The 12,688-nt window shown below is 37.4% G+C and overlaps 1 protein-coding gene across 1 annotated transcript in view; it reads right to left on the bottom strand.

Annotated features, from left to right (window-relative positions):
* The window catches only part of Spats2l (spermatogenesis associated serine rich 2 like), a 159,553-nt gene that overhangs the window by 134,827 nt on the left and 12,038 nt on the right, over positions 1-12,688 (bottom strand). Inside the window, 1 exon segment of the mRNA XM_047543734.1 lies at positions 3,397-3,446. The gene's annotated coding sequence lies outside the window, so the exon portion shown is untranslated.

Raw genomic sequence — 12,688 nt, 5'->3', positions numbered from 1 at the left:
GTGTATACATATCTTAGCAACAGAATTTAGTTTTGTCTGTTTTCTTATTTTTATAAGTGTAATAAGTTTGCTATGTATTGTTCTTTGGTTATCTTTTCCAACATTATGTATATAGTATATATCCATGTTATTTTATACTCTTAGTCAATTTTTCATTGTTGTATAATATTTCAACATATAATTATACTATATACATGTCACTGGATGCATATGAATATACATTTCACTAGAACACATAGATACACACATGAATACACAAACAGTTCCTGTAGTTTAAAAAAATCTAAGGGAAAATGATTGCAATGCATCTTTTGGCAATTAATTTTAATATTAACTAACTCTTATATAGCCATGGAGAAAGATTATTAAATTACTAGGCTTTTTGTACACTTTAATTCCTATACATATACTGAATATAAACTATGACAATAAACACATTTTACTCTGTTAAAAAAATAGCTTGAAAAATTCCAATGCATTTATTAAAACTGATTGCTCCTCCAAAAATCTCCCCCTATTCTTTCTCCTCTCTCTCTCTCTCTCTCTCTCTCTCTCTCTCTCTCTCTCTCTTTCTCTCTCTCTCTCTCACACACACACACACACACACACTTTTTACATATTATAATCACATTTTCTTTTTACTAAAGGCCAAGCATATTTTGTATGCTGAGAGAATAAAATGTTCTTTCCAATTCTAAAGCAATTTTGCATCAAAAGGGTGTCAGGTTAACACTAATCAAGGCTGGAGAGTCAAAAATGCTAATTTTGTAGCCCAATTAGGGGTACCTGTACAAATAATAGAGGTTAATTCCAAATGAATCGATTAGATGTTACCAAATGATGGTAACTTTACCATCATTAACATTCTCCAAATGCAGAAGAAACAGGACGTACTTATATGTCAATACTATGGCACCAGAAAATCTGCTTATCCATCTACCCCTGTCTTATTGATAATAAACCTAATGACCAGCATTCACTACTGTACCAGGCACCTTCTACTTATCAATGTACATTTCACGTTTTACATACAGTAGCTTATTTAGTCCTCAAAACAACTCATTGAAGTAGGTACTACCATTCATCCCATTTTACATGAAGAAACTGAGGCAGAGAGAGGGAAAGTATCCTGACCAAGGTCCCACAACTATGAGAAGCTGACCATACCTCCTGAAGCTTCACTCTGTTCTTCACTATAGCACCTTGCAAGAGGTTATTTTTGTTGTTGTTGTTGAAATTGTTATTATTATTTTGCTAATAAGAATATTTCTCTAAGATCAGGGCAAAATGGGGGAAAAACCTATGTATATTTGTTTTGATTTACAAGAAATTTATGAAATGATTGCAACCAAGCAACTCTAATTCTAGGAGAACAAATTAAGAAATGAATAAAGGGATTCAAGGGGTACCCAAATTAGTCATTAGGGCTCGAAGATCTGGAGTTCTGGTCGAAATCCAGCTTTGGCACTTGCATCCAAAATAAACATGAACAGATAAGTACCGTAGCTCACAATTAAAATGGATTTATATGACTTCTGTGTCCACATGGGACAGGCTTCCTCCTAATTGAATTCGGACACCTCTTCAGTTATTGTGGGTTTCATTTACCATCTTCCTAGTCTGCTGTAACTACTGGCAATAGGATTATGCTGAGGGAGAAATCTTTTCAATCAGTGATGTCTGCCGTACAAGCGTAAAAAGATAAAAGCAAAGCCTCTGAGCTGTAATTAGAAAATTCCTTAAGTGTGCTCATGTGGCATATGTTTTAGACTACTACCAACTGGCAAGACCTGTTACAGCAGGGACGTCTAATGTCACCATTCTGGGATAAGCAGCCAGTAAAAGTAGTGTTCCAACATGTGATTAGAGTAATCTGTTGCAGGCCAAAGCATTCCTGCTTTCCACCTCTAATATGATTAGTGACAGACAGCTGGAGGCATCTCATTCTCCTGACAAAAATATGATCAGAATTGTTTTCAACTGGTACATCTTTCCATCAAGCTGCTGCCTTCCAGCAGAATAATCAGAGTTTCTGATTATTTGGTATACGTTCCAAGAAAACAGGAATTGACTATGCCCTTGCTTGTCTGATGGGGAGAAGGCTGCCAGAATTTACATAGTAACTCTTCAGCTGCCTAACCAAAAGGACAACTAGGCTGTGTGTGTGTGTGTGTGTGTGTGTGTGTGTGTGTGTGTTTGCATGTGTATGTGTGTCTAGAGACAGAGAGACAGAGAGAAAAATCAACCAGTTATTCCCAGAATAATTCCCTTTGAACTATAAAGAAGTGTTTTTGCAGTAACTCAGACATGAGGAAGTTAAACACTACATTATGTGCATGGAAAACAACCAAGTCCCACCAATGTGAAGGTCTCTTTCTGAAAAGTTACAATCATTTTATTACTAAAGTTTGGGATTTATGGAAAAAGAATCAAGTTTAGATTAAATATTCATGGAAACACCCAGGAATCACTAAGGCCTCATTAATTTGTACCAGCCCAGTTTGGAATTTATGATGAGTTGACTGTATCTGGACCAAAGATGATCTTTCCTCAAGGAATACAGGCTGCTGGGGGAGGGAGATAAAATATTTCAGAGAATGCATGAACCTACAACAACATGCTTGCAGTCTAGCAAAGACTTTTGACATATATCCACCTAAGTATCAAGGACTGACATGAAAAAACAGTTACCATCTTTTTGGGTGTCAAGCTTGGGTAAGTTTCCTTTACATATATGAACTTGAGACATTCCAACAACTCTGCAAGATGGGCACACTCATCCACATGTCAGAGGAGGAAACTGGGGCTTGGAGAAGTGAAGTGCAAAAACGGTGGGATTATCAGTCAGAAGTGGGAGGCAAAGTCAGGCCCTCTGATTCCGAGGCCTGTGTCCTGCCACTCCTGCTCCACGCTGACTGAGCAATGCAATTGCAAGTCAGACTTCTAGATTCACTGGGGCATGTTCTTCAACAACACTGACAGGGGCAAAAATGGCTATCAGTGTGGATGGAAAGCCAGGCAGTCTGGTTCCAGAGCCTGCCACTCTTAATCGTAATTCTTTTCTAAATCACAAAGATGTCTATAAAAGACCTTTTCTCCTTGTTCCTTTTGTGGTATTCCAAAGTGGTTTACGTGCATGAAAACTAACAATATCCACGGACACACTGGCATAGGTGGGAAAGAAGATGTGGGTGGGTAGGCATGCCTCAGATCCACTGGCCCCAATGGCCCTAGCAGGAGTGCCTCCGGCTACACACCATAAACAAAAGCTCTGGTGTTGAGACCCCCGACAGGCAACTGTTAAGGGGGCCTCCAGGAGTTAGATGTGGGTGCAGGAACAGCTGACTGTATAGGCAGGAGGAGGTCACGGAGGAGAGAAGGACCATCTCTACTTACCTGGGAATCCACAGCGATGTTCCTGAAAGCAGTCTGGGTTCTGGAGTGTTCTAGAAAGAATGGAAATTTGAAAGGTCAAGCAGGTCTCATTTAGCAACCACACCATCCATTTCCATCACACCTGTACTCAAGCACAGGATCTAGAGTCTGACAGATAAGGAATTAGCCTTCACCCATGACTTAATAGCTCCATGGCTTTGGGTGGGTGGAGTAGCCTCTCTGTGCCTTACTTTACTCAACCGCAAAATGGAGATAAAAATAGTATCTCCCTAACAAAGTTATAGATGATATCAAATGTGTGCAATGCATTTAACACACCTAGCACATAAAAACGATATTTTAATAACAATAGGTAACGTTCATTGCTTGTTTAGAAAGTGCCAGCATTGTCCTAAGGCATTGTTTACATAGGCTAACTCTTTCAGTACTCTGAAGGAGACAGTATCATCATTGGCATTTTATAGATGATAGAAAATGAGGCATAGAGAGGTCCAATGACCTGATTCATGGAACTATAAAGGACATGCACTGTGGCTGGGATTCCAACTGTGATAGGACTTCTCAAAAGTTCAGCGAAGACTTATGACATATCCATCTAAATATCAGTGATTCACCAAAAAAATAGTGATCATTTTATTGGATATCAATAATTGGCTGTCAATCAGCCTGGACTGGCAGCCACATGATATCCTGCCTAATGCATTAAAAATAAATGTTGGCTATTGTTGTTACCATTGCTATAATGTTCTCCTCTCCTGGAGATGGCCTATAATGTACACACAATGCCACAGAACTCAGCACTCAGCCAGTAACCACTTAGGCACAGAGATGTGTGCCAAGGTCAACGAAGGATTCATGCACTCACTAGACCCTCACTTGAGCGATGAACATCTCCAATGCTGTTCAGCACCATGTGGGATTCAGATGATAAGGTCAGTGATCCTACACTCAGAAGGCTGAATTCCAGAGAACCACTGGGGAATGAGAACAGAGAAGTGCTGGAAAGAATGGGACACCTCAGGAAAGTTGATGCTTATGCTGCACACCTAGCTCTGGCACCAGCTCTGGGTGACCTTGCCCAAGTCAGCTGACATTTCTGGGTTTCATATTTAAATGAGAGCATTGACCTGAAGGTTCTGTAGCCTGAAATTCTAATCTACTGTTGAATCTGACTTTCTTTCAATCCGACTAACTTTTCTCCCAACAGTCCAGAATATAATCTTTCAATTACCCAACAAATGTGAACTAGACACAACGTCAAGCTAGTGGTCAAGGATATCAGCACAGGCATGACCTACATTTCGTAATTAGCTCTGAAGTGAGGTGAATTTTTATGGTGGGAAACCTTGGCAATCAGAGGATAGGAAAGAACACAGCCCTGTGGACAAGTGCACATGCCCAGTCTTCCCCTGGGAGTGGCCCTGAGAAATTCCAAAATCCAGGTGTCCCCAGTGTCCAGTGGTCTTGGGGTAAGGTGACAGATTAAGCTTATGGGATGCATAAGAATGACTGTGAAAAATAAGGCAGAAAGCTGACAACTAATGAGAAGCTTGGATCAGAGGTAGGCTTGCTCTCTAAAAGGAACCATGTTAAATGCAACAAACCGAACAGGGTGCTTAACTCCTTGACTTTCTTAACTAGTAAGGTACACCCTGTCCATTTTGATAGCAATCTGCATGTTTCTGTGTGTGTGTGTGTGCATATGCATGGACTCTTCCTTAGGAAACATTAACTGCTACACAGAATGCTACTGACTTCATTTAAAGATCAGTTCATCACACTTAGATAAATTTGCTTTCACAAAAACTCCTCGGAGGGGAATAATTCATTGAGAGTAACTCTTCCATTACAAAGGAATTGATTTCAAAACATGCTTTTCAAACTTTTGACAAAAACAATTTTCTGATTTTACTTTATGCACTGCAAAAGGCAAACACTGCTGTGTTGACAATGTAATAAATGAGTTGTCAAATAAGATATTAAACATTTATAGATTTAATTTTTAATAAAGGCTTTTAAACATACCCCAAAATATCCATCAATATTTGACATGGTAAGAAGCAGCATTTTTGTAAATTCCATCCCCTATGACAACTGAAGTTGGCATAGTATGTTTACTGTTAAGAGAGGGCAAGGATGATATTCTCTATAGGATGGTTGAATAGCTGCAGTATAAGGTTTTAGAAGGTGCAAAAAGGTCAAACATATCCTGTATTATTTTGATACATATTCAAGTAATGGATACATTGTCTTTTCTGTTTCTACCAACATCCCCTGAATGAGAGTATCTACAGAGAATCTGGTTCCTAAATTGGCTCTGAAAGGAATTCCAAGAAAGTTTAAGCAATGGCGGCACTGTTGAATTACATGTGTAAACTTCAAAGATGACAACTTTTGGCAACAGTACTCATCTGAGCACAGAAATTATAGCTTTCGTTAAGCCTGAAAAGAAAAAACTTGAAATTCTGGTAGTGATTATCCCTGGGGTGAAGGATCAAGGGAGGGTATTTTTTTCTTTATAATTTCCTTTGCTTTCCAAACTTTATATAGTAAGTATGTATTACTTTGACAACTTGGAAATTCTTTTCTTCAGTCTCATGACATATATTATGGTAAACAATCTAACATGATAAAAAGTGAAAAGGCTTCAGAATCAGACACACTTGGGTCCAAATTCCAGCTTGCCCCCTTTCTATCGATCCCCTTAGATAAGTTACTCAGCAGCTCAAATCTCTCACATTCCTTTATATGTAAAGTGAGAATAATAATGCATGCACTAAAGCACATGGAAGGTCAGTTAGGCTTTCCTGATAACAAACAGTAAATGAATTTATTGGTGTTTATAAACTGATATTTCAGGCCATTTTTCTTAGAAATACCATGAGTTTGTAATAGGTAACAGTGAGAATGCTGAGAAATCTAACGGTTACAAGTTCAGGAAAAAGAGTTAAGTAGGAATGGGCTTCCACCCCACTCTCCTTTTCCTTACAATGACCAGATTCCTGTCTGACTCTTGGGTCCACCTGTGACTGGTCAGACACCCTCAGGTTGGGATGAAAGTGGGAGAAAGGTTAAAGTGGAATCATTTGGGGAGAAAGAAAGAAACCACAAGTACCACAATAGAGACCTTTCATGTTGTCCTTCCTTATGATTAAAGTAACCAAAATAAATTGCAGGATTGCTTAAACGATGGGTGAGGAACAAGATTAAAGATGCTCTGGCTTTTTTTCTTTTTATGGTAGCTATGTTGATATTTTCATCTATCCATCAGAAGACAGTTCAGTCAGTTAGGTTTATGATAAAATATATGTACTCAACAAAATATGGCTGTTGGGGATACGGTGCCCTTGGATATATGTTGCTGTACCTTGACTACTGCAAGAAATATTGATTTAACTGGCTTTAATATCAAGTCAGGTATTTGTTGACACGTGGAAATGAAAAATATCAAAACCATAAAAAGCTTGATATATAGGTCAAGTCCCATTTCAGTTCATTCCAAGGGACTGTCCAAAATCTTCTACTGTATTGGAATTGTGTACTACAGATGCATGCCCAAGTCACAGATAACAGGGATTTTCATTATTATGGGATTTGCTACATAAATGAATATTGCTATAGATTTTTATGTAGTACAATTTATTGTAGAAAGTACAGAGGGAAAAGAAAATCATTACAAACTTAACCTCTCCCTTCTCTCAACTCTGGAGGTACATCTTGCTTTCTACCTATGGTATGCATGTTTTTTCCTTTTCAATGTCTGATTTCTCCATGTTCCTCTCACCACGCCTAATAGAGGAGACAGACACTCAGGAGATAGCTAATGAAGATTGTCTGGGTTCCAAAGCAAAGGCAGAAAATTCAGAATAGTTTCCTGTGTAGAACAGAAATAAAATTTAGAAACCAACTCAAAATGAGAACAGCATCAGGTTTAGGCATTACTACCTTGCATGTTCAGGGCATCCTGGGATCAGTGGCCTTGGGTCAGCTACCACCTGCTAAGTGGTGACAGAGGCTTGCTCTCTGAAATAGCACTTAGCTCACTCCCACACCTGGGCAACTTCACAGAGACATTTCAATCACCAATTGCCCCAAACACCTTCATAAGGGACCTATACTATAGACCCTGGGAAGGGTGGCCAATGGACAAATCTTATCCTCCTAAAGGAGTGAAAGGGCCACCCTCTATGACCCACTGGAAGGCCATAAAAGCTAGCAAAGCTAGGCAGTAACCCCACAGCAGTTCAGGGAAAGGGTGGAAGTGCAGTTCTGAGCCCTTACCTAGTGAAGTGAGCAGATGGGGAGAGTTACAAGAAGCTTACATGATGTCAACCAGACACAGAGTTCCTGACTTCTTGTTCTCTTTCTTCTCCCCTCTAGCATCATTGTATACTAATAAAGAGAGTTTCCTATAGTTTTCTATAATGCAGTCATGGAATGTTTTTTCTACTTTTTTGTCTTTTTTCTTTGAGCCTTTTTTATTCAAAGCTAAAATAGGCATCAAATATACTAGTTTTGTTTCTATGTTAAAACAGAAGATCTAATGTCTACTTTTATAAAGGTCTTCATTGTGTTCAAAGGAACCATGTAGTAAAGCCAAAGGGTCCCTTCTATCCTCAGGGGAATCTGCCTTGGGAGTGAGCATCCAAATTCAAATTTTAAGAGATTCAAAGCTAGGTACCAGGGGTTTCCAGAATAAAGAAAGAACCTGTCCTATTAATGTTGAATAAAACATAAGAAAAGAGTTAGAAGGATCTGACAATATATATCACAAATATTTTCATTATTCTTCAATTAGAAATATTTTAAATGTTAGTCAGCTCCTCCCTAAGAGAGATGACCTGTGGTTAGTAATTAATAACTATGAAAAGAAACACAAAAGAACTTTTGAGTTAACCAAATGGTTGGCTCAATATATTTGATTCTTCAAATAATCTCTGACCATTTATGTAGTAGTCATTATCTGCACTAGCAGCTCAGACAGAGTAAAGTTCTTTCCTCAGCTTAGAGAGCTACTAAGTGATGGATGTCTCAAATCCAATTTGTAGATTCCATATATAACTCTCTGTTCCATTCTAACTCCTCACTAGTTGTACAATGAACTCAAACTTTACTTGCTGGGCCCTTCCACCTACAACAGCACGATGGGGAAATACCATCAAAGGTCTAAGATGGTGGGTGATATTGTTAAGATACAAAACCTTACTGGCTATTGGGCCTTGAGAGACACTGTTTCTCCCCTGCAAGACCTACAATGACCAAAGGAAAACAGAAATAATTCCAAGACAAAAAATATGCAAGCTCAGGGCTATAAAAACTATAAACTCTGCAACCAAGTATCTCTTGCATATGATATATCACTACTAGGGTTATAAGCTAGTACAAGTTGTAAGCTAGTATTTTTGTTTTCATTTTTACTAAGAACTGAAACCAACGAAATGACAAATAAGAATTACCCTATTAAAAGATAACTTTGATTGTCCCTTTGTTCTACGGAACTGTGAGAAGCTGACTGGTAATATCTGTACATTCTTCTTCATATTAATTATGTATTTTCCTACAAAACTGGCTGCCACACTACAAGTCGTAAGTCAGACTTGAGAGCTGCCAAGGTAAGTGTTCCAAAAGGTTGACTTTAAAGAGAACTTGTCAGTTCACCAAATAGTTCTTTGGGGCGGGTATTCCAGTATACTTCATGTTTCCCCTCTACCTATACTTATACCTACAGCAATTATCACAACTCCTTTCTGGTATCATCTTATAGCTAAGGTTAAAATATTTTTTTCATTCAACCCTTAATATACAAGTAATAAAATATACAATTTCTTTTGACAGTGTCAATTTAGTTTGAGTGTTCTTACTGCTTAAGTCCTAAAGTGATTTGTGTGAAACACTCTGATTCCTAGGGAGATAAGTGATTCAGGCCTAGTCCACACAATTAAAACAAAGAAGCATTTTGTATTGTTGACTCAACAAATGTTTTCTTCCCAGAGGTTTCCTCTTGTCAACTAATCATATCAATGCTTCATTTCCTTTAGCTACTGCCTTATTTTAATGAGGCTTGATTCTAAAACATATAAGAACATACGTACACAAGAGGAACTATACTGGGTAAGCCCAGAGTTTCAGCCAAGTGTCCTATCTTTTATGTGCCACCAAGTGACATTTTGTAGAAAGCACAATGGTATCCATTCATTCTGCTTGCCTTAAAAAGACAGGCATGAATGCATGCCAGAGTGGGAAGAGCTTAAGCTTTGGAGTCAGACATCTGACTGCACACACCATCTCTACCACCACTGTCTCTGTGGCCCTGGCAAAATACTTAGCTACTCTCAAACTTTCTCATCTGGAAAATGGGGATGACAGACTTACCTCAAAAGGGTTGTACAAAAGTTAAATGAGAATTTTGCCATAAAGAATGCAGCATATAATCTGGTATGTTAGTAGCCATGAAAGAACTGCTAGGCTTTTTCTCTATCTCCATAAAAATGTCATTATCCATTTATTTTTGAATCTGTTTTCTATGCACAAATAATAATGTAAAGAATATTAACTGTGGCACTTTTTATGACAGCAAAGAATTGGAAACGGTCTAACTGTAGAGAAATGATAACATTAAGATATATTCATATATTGAAATGTATGCAGTCATTCCAAATATTATCAAATAATATTTTATGACAAGAAAATTTTTACCCTAGAATTTAAGTAGAGAAAGTAGAAAATAAAACACTTATAATAATAGCTTACACTTACTGAATATTCGCTATGGGCTAAGGATGACACTACATATGTTACATGAATTATCTTATTAATTCTTATAATGAACTCATTAGAGCTTATTAATTCTTATAATAAATTTTATGAAAGTAGAAACTGAGGGCTAGAGAGTTTCAGTAACTTATAGTCACTATATTAATAGTATGACAGGATGGAATCTCAATGTTTCTGACTACAAAGACTTTTTTTTCTCCCTCCTTCCCTCCTTCCCTTTCTTCCTTCCTTCCTTCTTTCCTTCCTTACTTCCTTTTCTTTTCTTTTTGGTGCTGGAGATCAAACCCAGAGACTACTGAACTACACTCCAGACCTCAAAGCACCGTTAACTACTATGCCAAAATGATTCAATACAAACTTCCCATGTCCACCATGAGGCTCTCCACAAACACACACACAAATACATGCACACAAGCACACTCCCAATCATGCACACAACCCACAAATATGCATATCTGGAGGAAAATACATCAGGTGACAACTGGGTGGTAAAATTTTAGTTGACTTTTAATATTTTTTTAATCCATTCCAATGTCTTCTGAATATTAAGGGGTACATATTATTTTTATAATCAAATTATTTTCAAAACAAAATGTGTGAACATTTCAAAAAACAAAGTATTATACAAATGCTAGTATTTTGTGAGGCAATAGCTTATTCCTTGACTTATCATGGATTTATGTTTCTTGAACTACTATTCTTTTACTTTCTTCTATCTAATCCAAGGGCAAAAAAGCATGGGCAATTCTGTTCAAGAATACTATAAAATATAGTACAAAAAGCACTGTACATGTTATTAAGAGATACCTGCTGTTAATCTAAAAAAGTAAAGAATTCATGTGAGGGGGGGAAAAAAACCTTCTTTTTGAATCATACAGATTTTCCTGTTTAGAGAAAACACACCCATTAGTGACATAATGCCATCAGTGCATTCTCTGTCATGGTCATGTTAGTGGTACTATCATGGAGCTATTTATGTAGGCACCAACACACTGTTTGGACATGCCTCAGCCTAATTACTGTGTGTCCCAGAGGTGTGAATATAACACTGTGTTGGAATGACACCTAAGGAATAATTTCTTGTCATTCCACCAATTCATTTTAAGAGTAATGATTCTGTAAAGAGAACTAAATGATGTCATAAGAGGCAATTTCTAATAAATTTTTCAAAAATGAAAATGAGTACAATCTAAAATTATTCCAAATTAATCTCATTTCACTTCATAATAGGGGTTCTATTAAGAGGACCAACAATGATAGAGTTACTAAGACATCTGGGTTAAGTCTTTCCGGTGACTACATTTTCTTAGACAAGAAAGTAAACATAAGTGGAAGACTATACAACTAGTTAGAAAAAAAATAATAAAAATATTGATGTCAAGAAGTTGCTTGCAGAAATTTGCAGGGTTCTATCCTTGACCCTTCTTGGACAACATTTTATCCAAAACAGAGAAGGCACCATTTTCAAATGCATAACTGATAAGTGAAAAGTGTCACTAACAGAGTGACTTAAAATGTTAGAATTCAAAATTTCTTGATAATGAGGAAAAGTAATCTGACAAAAAGACAAAATTTAACAAGAAACAAATGTGAAATCCTCCAACAAGCACACATGATGAACTGCTCAAGCAGAGAATGAGAACTAGCTTTGTAGAAGGTGTTAAAGAAAAAAAGACAAAGTTTTATTTGACTTCATATATACTCTAACAATGTGCTACCTTGGTTTACAAAGGAAGCCACCACCATATTTGAATAGGTTAATAACAGAAGTAACCAAGACCAAGTGAGTCAACAGTAGTCCTATTTTCTACTGCTCAGAAGAGTCAGGCCAAGGGTGTTGAATTCAAGGTGCTCTGAGGTTAAGTGGGTATGAACAGAGAGGTGGGTCCCAGTGGAGTGTAAGCAGCAGAAGAAATGTCAGTTGACAACTGTGACCACATAACTCTGAAAGGAGAAGACTTCGAGTAGTAGTTACAATAGATATGGTCAAATATTTGAGAGCTACCTCACAGAAGTTCCTTATCTATTCTGTAGCACCACAAAGGGTGTGTGAAGACCATCAGGTAAACTGAGGAGAGAGATTTAAGCACATCAAGAAATTTTTGTCTGCCTGTGCTTGATAATGAGTATTGGTACAACCACAAATAAGACAAGACCCAAATCTAAAGAAGCTTAAGATCTAGGAACACTGCAGACAACTGTCATTGGAAGCATTTGGTATCATAACATTGTAAAAGGTCACTGGGATACTATGGAAGGGATTCCTGCGTTGGTGGGATATTAGAGCACAGTATCCGTTATCTCTTTCCAATGCCCACATTGTATGCTTCTAATTTCTTAATGGTAATTTTCATAAGATGTTAGTACATTAATACAAGCAATACCTAAAAATGTTTTGCCTTCATAAATAAGGGGGAAAAAAAACCTTCAAATTTAAATGCAATCCAGAAGAGTCCAGAAGGTGAAAATCCTACAAAAGTCTGAAAAGTATAAATTAATGCTGCCATGGAAACCTTAG

This window comes from Sciurus carolinensis, chromosome 3, assembly GCF_902686445.1.
Source record: "Sciurus carolinensis chromosome 3, mSciCar1.2, whole genome shotgun sequence".
NCBI classification, from domain to species: Eukaryota; Metazoa; Chordata; class Mammalia; order Rodentia; family Sciuridae; genus Sciurus; species Sciurus carolinensis.
This window is presented reverse-complemented; position numbering and strand designations above follow the sequence as displayed.